This window comes from Microtus oregoni, unplaced genomic scaffold (genome assembly GCF_018167655.1).
Source record: "Microtus oregoni isolate MIOR12 unplaced genomic scaffold, Mior012 000006F_ref0000085, whole genome shotgun sequence".
Classification (NCBI taxonomy): domain Eukaryota; kingdom Metazoa; phylum Chordata; class Mammalia; order Rodentia; family Cricetidae; genus Microtus; species Microtus oregoni.
The window spans coordinates 49,341,623-49,358,205 of NW_024543065.1; the positions used below are offsets into that span (position 1 = coordinate 49,341,623).

The window sequence follows — 16,583 nt, forward strand, 5'->3', positions numbered from 1 at the left end:
AGGACCTGGCTTACTTAATTTTTTGTTCAGTACACACACTGCAATTTGTTGTTTCTTATTTCCCAGCCCTTTGAACCAGGCTACAGCTTTTATTTCCTCTGGCATATTTTGGACGAGGAAAAGGACATTATCTCCTTCAGCCACAGGAGTTGGCAGTAATTCAATGGTCACATTGGCAGTGGAAGACAGGTGCCAGGAGGTTAAAAGGGAGGCTAGAAGGGAATTGAGAGAAACCACCAATATTAAAGAAGTATGATCATTTCTCTGTTTGGTGAGTAAGTAGGACTGTGCCCACCCTATTTAGTAGACAGGAACAACATGACTTCATTGACTCAGAGTATTTCAGTGTGCCATTAACTCTTTCAGGTATTCTCTGCTCAGGTGTCTTTTTAGTTCCCCCTCAGTGTCCATCATCCCTCTTCACGTACCGTATATTTTTCCATTCAAAAATTTACACTTCCTTCTCTCATTCCATTCCCTTCCCGCTCACCCACTTAACCCTCCTCCTTTCTTTTCCCTCCTTAAGAGAAAGCAGGGAACCCTGACCTGTGGGAAGTCCAACCCTCCCCCCTCCACATGCCATAGAGTATTTGTTGTGAGGAGCAATGCCTCTCTGAACTCCTCCTCTGAAGACTCCACACTTTCTGATTTTTTCTCTGATCCCTTTGTGATTCTAGTCAACTCACGGTTTCCCATTGGATATGCTGACATCAGGTTTGAGAACCAGGACTTTTTTATTTTTTATTTTTGTTTTATGAGGCAGGTTTTATCTGTGTAGCTTTGCCTGTCCTGGATCTTGCTATATAGACCAGGCTGACTTTGAACTCACAGAGGTCACCTGCTTCTGCCTCCAGAGTGCTGGGATTAAGGGCTGAAGCAGAACTGCCAGTTCAGAACCAGGGACTTATAAGAGCAATATTATTCTGAATTGTTGGTAGGTTCATTTCCTAGAAAAGAATCAGACATAAATAAAGAAAAAATGGAAGGAAGGAAAGAGGAATGTGTCTCCATGAATTTCTCTTTATAATTCCTATGTTTGGGACTTATGACAGTACTTATATTTCAGTGTGAAATAAGTGATTTTAGATTTATTAATTTAAATATATGTGTGCAATTGTGCAGGCTGGTGTCTTCTTGTGTACATCTGAAGATGTATGCCCAAAATCTGTGTGAGGCCACATGTTCCAGGGTGTATATATGTGAGTTCTAACCAGAGCTCCTATGTGGATGGAAGATAGAGCCTGCAGGAACCTGTTCTCTCTGTCTACTGTGTGGGAGCAGAGGATTAGTTTCAGGTTACCGTATCTTCACACTCTGAATCATTTCACTAGCCCTCCCCTGTTTGATTTCTTTTTGGAGGGCCATACTGTCACAGTGGGAACATCTGTCTTCAGAACATTACAGCCAATGAAATTCACTGTGAATATGAAGTGCTTCAGGCTTTTCTCTTGCCATAATCACCTCCTATCCTCTGAGAGCTTCTGGATGGTGAGCCTCTGCCCCTCACTGTACCTTCTGCTCCATGAGCGCACACAGTAACCGACTCTCCTCTTAACATCTTGGTTTCTTTAGGAGACTCCAGCCTGCTTCTAAGTTCCCCTTCCAACAGAGTCAGAGAGTAGGTACCATTACCTGTGAGCAGAAGCCCCTGCCAGAGGGTACACCTCTTGTAGACAAGCACAGAGAACTCCATCAATGTTCTTACTCGTTGTTCTCCCTCTGAGGGGAAAAAATCTCAGCTCCAAAACAGAACTCAGGCTGTGCTGTTCTTCCTCCTTCTGCTCTGAGGTTCTTCTCAGACAGGAGACTGTTACAGGATCCAATGGGATATGAGTGGTGGGGTTCGAGTCCAAATCAATGCTCAATCCCGTCCACTCTCAGTGTTGCCCTGCATCTCACTCAACTTCCCTTTATGCTTCTTCTCCAAGGAACATATTGAGCAACAAGGTGATAAGCATCCCCACGCCCTCAGAGAACAATGACTCATCCCAGGGCTGACACCTGCTGTGTCCTTGCCTAGGGTCTGTCAGCACCAAAGAGGGAGCTTCCATCTTGTCTATGTGTCCACATGATACAGAGACCAAGCTGAGTACCCAGCCTACCCTGTGTTCTCAATGCTCTGGGAAGATGGTATTTTCTTAATTCTCGCAAGTAGTTGACAGAAATGTCTCTGACGGCTGGAAAGAGGCAGGCTGAATGATTACTAGGGATAAAGATCAATCCTTTATCACTAATGTCACCAGTCAAATTAATGATCTAGAAGAGAGGCCCATGGACAGTTGTGTGAGGAATTTCATGTGCTCAATGTTGGGCATGAGGTGACCTGTGTGTCTTTGAAAGGACTATGGGATCCTTCATTCTATGTTTCAAGACAACATTTTTCCATTATGTGTCGGATTTGCGCGTGTCCTCTCTGATTTTCCTGGGTCACCTTTGCTTTTTCCCAGGTGATTCCTTGGTTGTAATCAAGTCTTCCTCTATGAGAGAGGACAGGAGGGAGGAGACATTCACAGTACCCATGCAGAAAGGTGTTCTCAGACAAAGGAATGATACAGTCGGTCAGAAAATGGTCTAGGGAGGGAGTTCAAGGTTAGCAGGGACAGAGATGGAAGTCAGTCTGCTCAGGGAAAATATCCTCAGAGCGTTGAGAATATGCCCCACTAACATCCCCTGAAGATCACTGGAAGATCTGTAATTTCATGTCTAGAGCTACAGCAAACATGGTCAAAGAACCAAATAAGAACTTCCCTGATATGTTCCGCACAGGTAGTGTGCAGGGAACATCACTCCAATCACTGTGCTGTTCAGGACTTTTAATTTCTTCTTCTGTAGGATGGGTCTAGACAGGGTTTCAGATTTGCTCTGGTAAGACCAGAACTAACGTTGGAAGTAGTGTGAATCCAGAGGATGGGCATTCTCAGGAGGAGCCTTGTGCTCAGGAAATTTTGAAGGAAAGTCCTAGGATACTTCTTTTGAGGTTAGAAGGATAGGACACAGTTGTGCAGGACAGTGAATGCCTTTAATCCTATCATCAATAAGGAAGCAGAGACAGGAGAATATCTTCCAGCTAGCCTGGTTATGGAACAAGTTCCAAAACATTTGGTGTTACACAGAGAATTCCCATCTGGTTAAAAAAAAAGGAGAGGACACTTTTGTAGGGGGCTGCACCTGCACTTTCTGGCCAATCAATGTTGTCTAAATCCTACCATCTCTTTCTAAATTTACCTTCTTGCCCAGAGGGTGCCGAGGCGGTTTGCTCTTGAGTACAAATCACTTTGATTCAAATAGTCGTTTCTTCCCTATACACTGTTCTATGGTTCTTTCTCTTGGGGTGATAAAAACACCCAGAAAAAGAGCATTTTAGGAGAGAGAAAAGTCCATTTCCCTGTTGGAGTTGTTTTATATTTTATCACTAAAGGAAGTCAAGGCAGAATACATGTTGCTTGCTGGCTCATTCACTGGCTCACACTCTGGACATGCTTAGCTCATTTCTTTTACAACCAAGGACCTTTTGCCTATGAATGATGTTGTTTCAGTGGTTTGTGCCTCCTATATCAATTAGGACAATCACTCACAGAAATATACAGCCTGACTTGATTTGGTAGAGACTCTGTTATTTGTTGTTTGTTTGTTTTTGCATCCTGACCACAGTTTCCTCTCCTTCCTCTCCTCCCTGAAGCATGATTAATAAAATCTCAGAGACAGAAACTATGGTTCAACATGAATGTCAGAAATGCAAAGTACCCAGCCACTGGCTTTTATCTCTATCTCAGTTCCAAACGGCAATCTTGCCCTCAGGAATCTCAGAATGAGACCGAGCCTAAGAGCTGTCTCTCACATTTTATAATCCCTCTAGTTCTGGGATTAAGAGTATGCAGCACTACTGCCTGGTTTCTATGGCAAGCTATTGTGGCTACTGGGGTTAAAGATTTTTGTCATTGCTGCCTTGTTTGTAATGCTGCCCAGTGTGGATCCTTGGGCAAGCTTTACTTTTTTTTTTCTACTTTATTTTTTATTTTATTTTTTTTTGATTTTTTTTATTAAGAAAAGAAGAAAAAAAAGATAAACAAAAAACAAGTTTCCACCTCCTCCCAGCCTCCCATTTCCCTCCCCCTCCTCACACCCTTCTCCCCCTCCCCCCACTCCTCTCCCCCTCCCTCTCCAGTCCACAGAGCAGTCCAGGTTCCCTGCCCTGTGGTAAGTCCTAGGTCCTCCCCCATCCGTCCATATCTAGGAAGGTGAACATCCAAACTGGCTAGGCTTCCACAAAGCCAGCTCATTAAGTAGGATCAAAACCCCGTGCCATTGTCCTTGGTGTCTAATCAGCCCTCATTGTTCGCCATGTTCAGAGAGTCCGGTTTTATCCCATGCTTTTTCAGTCACAGTCCAGCTGGCCTTGGTGAGCTCCCAGTAGATCAGCTCCACTGTCTCAGTGGGTGGGTGCACGCCTCGTGGTCCCGACTTCTTTGCTCACATTCTCCCTCCTTCTGCTCCTCATTGGGACCTTGGGAGTTCAGTCCAGTGCTTATGTGTGGGTCTCTGTCTCTATTTCTATCCATCACCAGATGAAGGTTCTATGATGATATGCAAGATATTCGTCAGTATTGCTCTAGGATAGGGTCATTACAGATTCCCAATCCTTAGCTGCCCAAGGAACTAACTGGGAACCTCATCTTGGGCACTTGGGAGCCCCTCTAGTGTCAAGTCTCTTGCCCACCCTAAAGTGGCTCCCTTAACTAAGAATTGTGGTTCCGTGCTCCCCTATCCACCTTTCCTTTATCCCAATTCTCCTGATTCCCCAAGTCCCCCCTCCTAGATGCCCTTCAATGGAAGAATGGATGAAGAAAGTATGGAATATATACACGCTAGATTACTACGCTGCGGTAAAAAACAATGATTTCTCGAATTTTGCATGCAAATGGATGGAAATAGAAAACACTATCCTGAGTGAGGTGTCCCAGACCCAAAAAGATGAACATGTGATGTACTCGCTCATAATTGGTTTCTAGCCATAAATAAGGGCCACAGAGTCTACAATAGGTGAACCTAAAGAAGCTAAGTAAGAAGGTGAACCCAAGGAAAAACATATAGTTATCCTCTTGGCTAAGGGAAGTAGACCAAATTGCCGGGGAGAAAATTAGGATCTTGGGGGTGGGGTGGGATGGGGGTAAGGGGAGATGGGAAGCTTTACTTTTTAAAACATGAATGAAATGCCAGTACATTTTCCCTTTCTGTCTAAAACAAAAAGAATGCTATAACCAATATAAAAAATCTATATACAATAAGCACAGTGACTATATGCATTATATACAGGAAATAAATATGTCAACAATATCTAGTCCATTTGCACTTGACAAATTCAGAGAAATACTCCATATCTATATGATTTTTTTGAGTCCAAAGTCTTGTACCTAATTCACTTTCTATCATAACTTGGTTTCTCTGCCAGGTAAACAAGGAGAACTATAATTATATAATCTTCAAATCCCTCAGAGACCCAAGAAGGAAACAATATTATGTGCATAAATAAGAAGTGCATTGTAAGCAACTTTCAAAGTTCTAGAAAAACCAGAGCTATCTTGCTGCCTGGACAGTCACCCAAAGTTTTGTGTAATGTTGGGGCATCCATCTTCAGTCTATAGGCCCATAATATCCGGGAGACTTTTCAGAGAAGCAGGAAATTTGAAGTTCTGTTCTTCCTTGTACTGACAAAGTTCATCCGCTGCTTTCATCCTGCAGAATGTCTGGCAGTTTTTTTTTCTGTGAATCACGAACCCTGAGGGACCGTTTTGTCTTTTGGAAAGTATAGCAGTCACTTTTCTGTAGGTCTTACAAATCCAGTTCATAGATTATACCATTAAGCAATCAAGGCAAGAGCAATTTCTTTGCCCAAATTGCTATCCTAGTCACAAGTTTCTTCAATGCCCATCAAATTCTCTGAAATAATTGGTGCTGCCAAAAGGAGACTTGTCTCATTGTCATAAAAATGAAACAATGCGTTATTAAAACATTTTAAATGCCATATTCTGTATATATCTGAAGTGTTTGAAGATGATATATCTATCTAAAATATATCTTTGTTTGACCTTGAAAACATACCTAATGTGACAATTTTGATTATACTAGGTGATTAACTACTAACCCACATCTCCTTATTATCCTAACCAGTTGGTAATAATAAGTTTCAAGGACTAGAAATTTGTGTTACATTATTAATTGAGTTGTATAGGTATTATACCTTGAACAAGATTAGAAATGTATGTGTTACCTATACCCTGAGATCTCAGAGAAACTTTGGAGCACAGGCTGCAACTACACACAATGGTCCAAGAGCTGAGTGATCAGTTAGTCAGCTCGGTACCCCATTCTATAGGCCCTTGGTTGCTGGACACAACCCCAAGGCCATTCCCTACCTGCATCAGCTTCATTACGCAGCCAGCAGGCAAGCTTCCTGCAGTAGGTCTCTGTTTCTGTCTCCATCAGTTTCTGGATGAAGATTCTATGGTGACATTTAAGATAGTCATCGATCTGACTACAGAGCAAGACCAGTGAACTCATCCTCTCCATTATTACTTAAGGTCTTACCTCCCCTCAGGTTTCAGAACAGGATACTTACACCAAGCAAAACTGGCTAGAAGGGGTCTGAGGTTGAACAAATCAGCTCAAACATGTTTCCTCCTCATATCTGTTTATTCTTCAATAAAGAGTTCCCATTCCCCTCAAGGTTTTCAGTTTATATACATGGACAGACACAATTAGCAATCATTTAGTCAATAGCAATGATACCAATCATGGATTTCACATTCCAGGAAGACAGATAAATCTGACAAAGTGGGTGCCTGTTAGCTTACTATGTCTCAGAGGAGACATGACTGAAGCTCCCCTGTAGTTACTGCGAGAATTAATTAAGGATTGGGACTTTAAATCAGTCAAGAATTCTACGAAGAGGAAAAATGAGGGATTTCATTTACTAACTACGTTTCCTAAGTGTAACTAGTTAAGCTAGAAGTTTGTAATTAATAAATGCAGTAAAACGAGAGATGAATACTTGGCAGTGCCATTGCACTTTCTGAGTTCTTCTGCTTCCTTCTGCTGCAGCTCAGGAAACAACTTTATGGTAACTATGGCAACCAACATGAATCATGGGAATAAAGCTATGATGCTTGATTTGCATTGGAATTTTTGCTAGCTGAATTAAAGGGAATTTCTTTGCACTAGGTCAAGGTGAAAGCTGAAGGTATGTAGAATCCAGAGACTGTCCTTTTTAGACCCTGGTTAAGTGGCAAGGTGCCTGTTGGTTGCCATGTGAAAAGGAATTTCTTTTTCTGGGGCTGGCTTAGTGATCCAAGCTTTTTCCCTATATTTCTAGGGGTAAAGGCACAAACAGTTAATTTCTTAGATTAATATCTTGTGTCAAATGAAACTGAGGTGAATATCAGTACAGAATATTAATAGCTTATAGGGTAGAACAAAGGTCAATAGGTTAATTCTCCTGAGTCAGCTGCTAGAGAATTCAGGGCTGCCCAGGCCTGCTTATCAATAAGGGCAGCCATGCTGTCTTCTAATCAGTGCCTGTCTTTTGAGGTTTTCATGTGGTCTATTTGCAAAACTACTCTCCTTGTCAGATGTCCTGCAATAAAGGATAATTGTGGGTAACTATTTTTATATAGATTTGACTATGAGAACAAAGGTTTCTTTGATTGGGTGAATACTTTTACTCCAAGACTCTACAGTGTGAGAAAAGTTCATCCAGCTACCAGTACATAAAAAGTTATGCTCAATGAATGATTAATTACATTGCTGAGGATTTTTGGAATGAAACCCTCTATGGAAAGGGGGGTACACTATGATTTTACAAGGGTAATTTCATAAATGACAGTGACAGGTATTCAAAAGTCAGGTATTCCTGAAGCTCTACAAATGGGTTTCCTTACTGGATTCCTTCCATGAGTTAGTCTAGAGATTTTTAAGCTGTACTTTCACTATAAAGTCCTGTGGGCTTATAGCAGAGAGTCGTACATATTCTAGGCAACAGGAAATGGTCTGTATGTCATAAAAGCAAAGATTTAGCACAAAATACCTCAATACCCACTCCTACAGTGATACACTTCTTCCAACAGGGCCACACCTCCTAAGAGTATCACTCCTCCTGGATGCCATTTTATTTCAAACTACCATACTTGGTTAGAGGCACACTATGATATTTTCTATTTTTTGTGGGTACTGTGAAGGGGGTTTTAGCCCTGATTTTTTTCTTAGCCCATTATCATTTGTGTGAAGGAGGGCTACAGATTTTTTTAGTTACTTTTGTAATCATCCACTTCCCTGTAGGTGTATATCAGCTCTAGGGGTGCCCTGGTAGAATCTTGGGCCTTGGTTATGTAAACAATAATATCATCTGCCAATAGGATACTTTGAGTTCTTCTTTTCTGGTTTATCCCCTTGATATCTTTCAATTGTCTTGTTGCTCAATCTAAAACTTCAAGTACTTTCTTAGAAAGATACAGAGAGAGTTGACAGCCTTGTCTTGTTCATGATTTTATTGGAAGTGTTTTTAGGTTCTTTTCATTTAATTTGATGTTGGCTATTAGTTTCCTGTATACTGCCTTTACTATGTTTAGGTATTTCCCTTATATCCGTATTCTCTCCAATACATTTATCATGAAGGACTGTTATATTTGCAAAGGCCTTTCAGCATCAAATGAGATTTTCACAGAGCGTTTCATACTTTTAGTTTCATTATATGGTGGGTTACATTGACAGATTTTCTTATGTTGAACCATTTTAGATTCTCTGGAATTAATCCCACTAGATCATATAGGATCATCTTTTGATGTGTATTTGGATTCTGTTTGTGAGTTTTTATTGGTTAATTTTACATATGTGTTTCTGAAGGAAACAGATCTGTAATTCTTTCTTTGTTGAGACTGTGTGGTTTGTTCTTTGATGAATATGAAATGTCTTTTTCCATATCTTTGATTTAATTTTATTTAAGTCTATTTTGTTACATATTAGAATAGATATACCAGCTTGTTCCTTAGGTGTGTTGTTTTTATAAACTCATTTTCTTTCTTATTTTTTGATTTTTGACATGGTTTCTCTGCAGCTTTTTTTTTGTTCCTGTCCTGGAACTAGCTCTTGTAGACCAGGCTGGCCTCGAACTCACAGAGATCTGCCTGCCTCTGCCTCCCGAGTGCTGGGATTAAAGGTGTGTGCCACCAACACCCCTAAACTCATTTGCCAACTCTTTTGTCTGAGATCTCCTCTACAGAATTTGTGAAGAGTTAATGAAACAGCATCATCAAAACTTAAGTTTCATTCTGACACAGAACAGGCCTCCCAGGCACATTCATCACCTGCCTCTTCTGGTTCCATTGGAATCAGAGCAGAAGTTAATTGCCATCTGTGAAAGACAGGATCTGGAAGCATTTGGGATAAAGGAACATGACCCCAAGTTCTGCGTGTTCTTTCTGGGTCATAGAGATCGTGTTATCAAGTGGGGGTAAAAGAATGCATGAGTTAGTGATAGAAAGAAAAATCTACTTATCCTTAAGTAAAGTCTCTAAGTCTGGGACATTTCTCCCTCCTTTGAGAAAGCCTCCCAATTGATGTTTCAATAGCAGTCCAAGGTGAGCCAAAAGAAATAAGAGATGTCAGGAGGGAAGGGAGAATCATAACTGGAATCTCACAAGAGGATTGGAATTTGCTTGTGACCATGACACGGGCTGAGAATTAATTTCTGTATGTATTCATAAAGCTGTAAATGGAAGTTTCTGTTCTGCCTGCAGTCGTTCAGTTTCAAAGAATCATACAGAAACTACATTATTTATAACCTCATTTGGCTAATGGCTCAGGCACATTTCTAATTCATTCTTATACGTTAAATTAAATCATTTCTATTAATCTGTGTATTGGCAAGAGTTTGTGACCTACCAGTAAGTTTCTGGCATTTTTCTCCTTTGACAGCTACATGGTCTCTCCTTGACTCCACTCTCTTTCTTCCTCTATCTCTGCTCAGATTTCCTGCCTTGAAATGTTCTGCCCTGCAATAGGCCAAAGAAGCTTCTTCTTTTAACCAATGATAGTAAAACATATTCATAGCATTCAGAGAGGAATCCTACATCATAAAACCAAGGCTTCACTCAAAGCTCAGTGTTGTCATTTCAGGGATCCACTTCCCAAGATCTGTAAATTTTCTTCACTTTGGTTCTACTGATGCCAACGGCTGAATTCTAGATAAGGGAGATATAGGATTTTCAAGTACTGGTAATGATGTTGGGGATAAAAAACTCTTAGCATGAAATTTTGGGCTGTCCACTGATAAGTCAAGAGTGCTGTGCAGGTGGGTGAGTGGCATTATTGTAAAAGAGGTGGAGGCTTGACTCTGGATAAAAATAGTTGTCTGAGAGGGATATGATCAGATCATCTGAACCCTCTGGAGCAAACTTAATAAAGCCACAAGTGATACCTGCAAAGAAAAGGGAAAATATTGTTGTTTAGAACGCTCTAGTATCTGTTCTATTACCTTAGTTGTGCATGTACCACCCACAGCTGATGTGCAGATTATTAGAAAAGTATTCATATAGCATACATAGTCCTTGATCCATCACTGGCACAACACACAAGAGAATCCCACTGGACTCTCATGTGAGCACTGAGCCTGAGTCTGAGATTTCCCCTGTCTTCATCACCCTGAGCCTCACTATAAAGGAGATGTCCCCCAAGGCATTCTAGCTCAATGCTGGTCATAGCTTATGATGGTGGCCTCAGGCAACAGTATTTTGTAGACATCAGAGAGAAGATGGCCTGCTGTGGTATTTCTGACCCTTGCAAAGGCCCCTTTCAACTAGTGTTGGTTTTTCTAACTTTCACCCACACTCCAAGTCCTTAGAGCGCTAGGCCAAGGAAGAATCACAGGCAGATGCACGATGTTGAGTGTTCAGAGATGGTGGCTCTCCTGTGTTGTGTGGGAGAAACAATTTTTGTTACGTGTGAGATGAGATGCAGAACTTGATGATACAGACTCAGGATTTGGAGTCAGATACCTATTGTCTCTTCTGGATATCACTGACACACTGCATACCTTCTACTAAAGAGTGCTGTGTCCCTCTTGCTGTACTGATATCCACTGCTGGGCCTGGTCCAGTGCCCTCCAAGACAATGAAATTTAAAGAAGTTCTTCAGATAGGACAGAATAATATTTCTTATTTAACTTCCCTGAGAAGTACCTACAAATCAGTCCTCAGGACATGTGTGCACAGAAATATCACAAATAAAACCAGAAGTAGTTCTGTCATTCAGATAAATGAGCAGACTGGATCATAATATGTACCAATCTTGTCAGGTGTTTGATGGTGACTGAAATGAGGCATGGATGCCCAAATTCAAAGAATGAGTCACAGAATGATCTTGGAGAGGAAAGATAATAGCTTAAAGGTGAGTTTGAAACAGAACCATTGTCTTGGCCTGCCATACTTTGTTTTGTACAGTTAAAGGCCATAACTAGGTATTTTCTGAAATGCAGGTTGCTGTTTCCTTCCTTCCTTCCTTCCTTCCTTCCTTCCTTCCTTCCTTCTTCCCTTCCCTCCTTCCTTTTTCCTCTTTTCTTTTCTTTCTTTCTTTTCATGTGTATGAAGTTATTTTTACTGCATGTATATCTGTGTACCACAAGTATGCCCAGTGCTCACAGAAGCCAGAAGAGTGCATTGGATATCCTGGAAGTGGCATTACAGATAGGTTATGAGATGTCATGGGTGTGCTAAAAACAGAACTTGGATTCTCTACAAGAAAATCAGAGCTCTTAATTACTGAGCCTGCTCTCCAGCACTCCCGGGTGGATGTTTTCAGAGGCAGATATGACTGTTAGAGTGTCATGAACAAGAACTTGCTAGAACTATGAATCGAAGAAGCATGTGTGTTTGACAGATCTGGATTAAAATTTTAGGATCCTTACTTTCTCCATATGATATTATTGTTACTAATACCCAGGATTTAAGGCCAATCCCCATTGCTTCTCTAAAGAGTACAATGAAGTTTTATGAGAGACAGATGCTAAACTTGTTTAAAACCAGTGACTCCCTGAGCAGAACCCTATGTTAATTGCAGAATCTTTTGCAAGGTTCAAAGCAAATCCCTTCCCTTCACCTTTCTGGAGTAGTAATATCAGCATGCCAGAAAACACAGGATTTTTTTGTCCAGTATATGATCTTTGGAGTCCTGGGATTTAATTGAATTATCCAGAAGTGTTTTAGAGTCAAACTGAACTCTCCATTTGTTTTCACCTCATAAAACAGCCATATTCCCAAGCTTTCAATGGCCAAGAATAACATCTGTGAAAAACAGCTGATCCTGCTACATATACACATGAGGAGGCTCTGAGGGTGCAGACACTAGATACGTGGTTGTACACATACAGATTGTCTGTCACCATGACCTGGGAGACAGATGTACACAGTATGTTTTCTGTATCTCTTTCCAGTAATAACACACATTGTTAATGTATTTTGCCATGGCGATAAGGTAGTCTCAAATACAAACATGTCCCTGACACTGGGACAGGACAGCTGTCCAGATTAGCACCATCTGTTACTACTTGACTACAGGAGAGAATTTGCTAGACTTAATCCCAAAGGACCTGGAGCCAGAAGGAGAACCTGTGTCTTCTGGTCCTCTTTTTAGGCTCCCTGATTTTCCTGTAAAGTCGCATACGCCCGTCAGAAGAGCTGGCTAAGGGCCTGGGCATTGGAGCAGCTGGGTTCTTCATAATGAGACTCAGAAGAAGATTCCCATTTGGCTAGTTGATGCCTAGGGACATTGTGGAGTCTTCTGGAAGCTGGACTTAGGTAACCTTGTGAGGCCTCTTCACATAGGTGCTTAGAACTCAACTCAGGTCCTCTGGAAGAGTAGCATGTGCTTTTATACACTGGACCATATCTCTATCCCTCCTTTATCATTATTTTCTTTTTTCCCTCTGTGGTTCCATTCAACCCCTGAATTCACTTCCCGACTATCTCTCTACATTCTGGTCAATTGCAGCTAGGGCTTTGGGAGGGCAGAATGCCCTTGCTGTGTTTGAATGTTCCAAGTCCTAGAAATGGCTCAGACACCTGCGAATGAATAGGAATGGAGTTAATGAGTGAAGAATCATACAAGGGAACTTATTTGAAGGAATCTCATGTTGGTAGATAACAAAATAGATTAATAACATGGTTTAAGTTTTAATTTCCCATTACTTATGCATTTTAGATATGTGTATGAGAGATAGTAGTAAAAACTTCTGAATTAAATCAGCCAATATACTTTACAAATATACTGGCCTCAGAATGGAAACCAGGACATATGTCATATTGGGGAAGGGGTTTTGCTTTTGTTTCCACAGGAGAAGAAAGGCTATGGATACCATCAAAATTGATGAATATTTGACTGGAACAAGAGATACCTCATAATTAGAAGAGATGATATTTCATAAAACAGCATGGATGTTTAATCTTCCTACCTAGATTTAATCTACTACCTAAACTAGGTTGGTAGTTTAACCTACCTAGAAAACTATGAAACAGTTTTCACTTTATCAGATATAAAGAGAATGTTCCCCAAAATTAGGGTTGGTGAAGAACTGTGTTTCTGTATTTTCAGAGAAATAAAGGTATCCAGCTAAGGAATATGAAGACTACTGGAATAATGAGAGATCTGAAGAAAAACGACAAGTCATCCAGAAAAAAATGTCTCAAGAAAAGAGTAAATTGGCCTATTGTCATATCACATATCTAACAGGATAAAATTTCATAAATCTTTCCAAATGTTTGTTTCTGTGGTTTTCTACAGACATATAATGCCAATGGTGTTTTTGTAGTTGCAGTAAAATTCAGGATTAAAGCTGGCTTTGAAATGTGCTAGACTTTGTTGACTCTCCATGGGAAGCCTTACCTTCCATGAGGAGTGGATGGGGGAAAGGTAGGAGGAGCAGGAGGAGGGGAAGGAGTGGGAACTAGAATTGGCATGTAAAATGAGAAAAGATTTTTTTAAAATAGATAAATAAATAAAGAAAATTTAAAAAGCTGTCTTTGTAGTTGAAATGTGGCTCTCTTTTCCTCTAAATCCAAGCATGCTTACTAAAGTGAAATCCAAAATCTCTATCTCATGTCAGAAGAGCCACCTGATATGGGACAGAAGAAAAACAAATATTTAAGTACTATTTTATTGCCACTAATCTCATAATCCTTTGGTTTTATATTGTATCTTTAAAGCATTTCTTAAGGCAAACATATTATCACAAAATTTATAAGATTAATATATTTGTATTTTTAAATTTTGTCATGATATTAATGGTCATATATAGTACTAATTAATTCTAGGCAAAATCTTCATCTACCCTTCCTGTACATGATTTCAGGTTTGAATCTCTATCAGTTTTTTTTTGCATTTATTTCATTTGAATTTATTCCCATGCCATAAGTTTTTGTTTCTTCAGTTTCTTCTGGGATATTTTTTTCTTCTGTGCAACCTCCTCTTCTGGCTTTGGAACAATCTGTTCCTTTTCAGTGAGGATCATCTCGATGTGGCAGGGGGAGCTCATGTATGGGTTAATCCGGCCATGAGCTCTGTAAGTTTGTCGGCGCATCTTAGGTGCTTTGTTCACCTGGATGTGCTCAATGACCAGAGTCCACATCTAAACCCTTCAGTTCAGCATTGCTCTCTGCATTTTTAAGCATGTGTAGCAAAAATTCTGCACTCTTTTGGCCACCAACCCTGTGTCCAGCCCCACTGTTTGGCCTAGGCGCACCTACTGACTCCACCATTGTACTGTCGGAATGACACACACTGCTTCTTCAAAGTGACATCTTTCAGATACTTGGTGGCTTTTCGGATATGCATACCCTTGATGGCCTGGGCCATTTCATGGGTGTTCTTAAAGTGAACCCGAAGGTTTGATCCTCTCGATTTGTATGATTTTGTAGGGTTTTCTGGGTCAAGAGAGTAGCAAACCATCTTCACAGGTCACCTCTGGCCGCTTACAGGAAGAGCGAGTCTCTATCAGTTTTATACAGTGAACCATGACCACACCAAACAGTGACCTTTGAATGATGAGGCCCCACAAAGATTCCTCCAGTACTATAATACCACTAAACTGAAAAACACCACCTAAAGATTGGCTTTGGACTACAAACTACTCAGAACAATTTTGAGATGGCTAGCTCATATGATCCAATCTCACAGACTACTTTAGTTAGGACTTGAGACAAGCCCATTATACAGAAACTATACAACAAGTGTGTAGAAGGAGCTGCAGGCCACTTCCCACCGCCCGGCTCCTGGAAGGCTAGCTTTACCCAAAATAATTACATGGAAACTGAATTCAGTTAAACACTGCCTGGCCCATTAGTCCCAGCCTCTTATTGGCTAATTCTCACATCTTGCTTTAACCCATATTTGGTAATCTGTGTAGCACCACGAGGTGGTGGCATACCAGGAAAGATCTTAATCTGCATCAGTCTCAGAGAGGAGAAGCATGGCGACTGCCTCACTTCCCTTCTTCCCAGCATTCTGTTCTGTCTATGCGGCCTACCTAATTTTCTGTCCTATCAAAGTGCCAAGGTAGTTTTCTTTATTAACCAATGAAAGTAACACATAGACAGATGACCCTCCTCCACACAAGTGATAGAGCCACCTATCCCAGGGCTTGACAACTAACCCAAAATTTTCTTTTCCAGAGCCCCCAAAGATATTGTCACCCAATATATACATATATATATATCTATATATATATCTATATATATGTGCTTGTTTTTCTTTTTAAAAAAGAACCCTGAATGTAATCTATTTTGTTTAGCTTTTTCCCTGACCATTACCAATAACAGCTTGTAACCAACCACTCTGAACAATGACAAACACTTATAACCCATTGAACTACCATTTTATCCCACCTACACCACCGCTTGACAGATATCGTGTTCTTAAATTTGCTTCCTGCAAGCCCAGACATCTATATCCATCAAATCTTCCTTTCACTATTGATGGAGAAAACAAGATATTCTATGACAAAAACAGATTTAAACAATATGTATCCACAAATACAACCTTACAGAAAGCATTAGAAGAAAAACCTCAAGCAAAGAAAGCTAACACCACCCACAATAACACAGACATGATAACCCTCCAACAACACAACTCAAAGAAGGGAAATACACAAACACTACCACCAAAAGATAACCAGAGTTAAAAACCACTGGTCATTAATATCACTTAATATCAATGGACTCAATTCACCTATAAAAAGGCACAGGTTAAGAGACTGGATACAAAAACAGGATACAGCATTCTGCTGTTTAAAAGAAACACATCTCAACCTCAAAGACAGATACTAACTCAGAGTAAAGGGTTGGGATAAGTTTTTCCAATCAAATGGACTTAAAAAGCAAGTGGGTGTGGCTATTCTAATATCTAATAAAATTGATTTCAAACTAAAATCAATGAGAAGAGATGGAGAAGGACACTTTATAATCAAAACAAGAACAATTCATCAAAATGAGGTCTCAATCCTAGATATCTATGCCCCTAATATAAAAGCATGCACATATGTAAAA

The 16,583-nt window shown here is 40.4% G+C and overlaps 1 pseudogene; it reads right to left on the bottom strand.

Moving 5' to 3' along the window:
- Positions 1 to 14,437: 14,437 nt before the first annotated feature.
- On the bottom strand, positions 14,438 to 14,988 carry LOC121449710 (annotated as a pseudogene).
- Between the last annotated feature and the right edge of the window lie 1,595 nt (positions 14,989 to 16,583).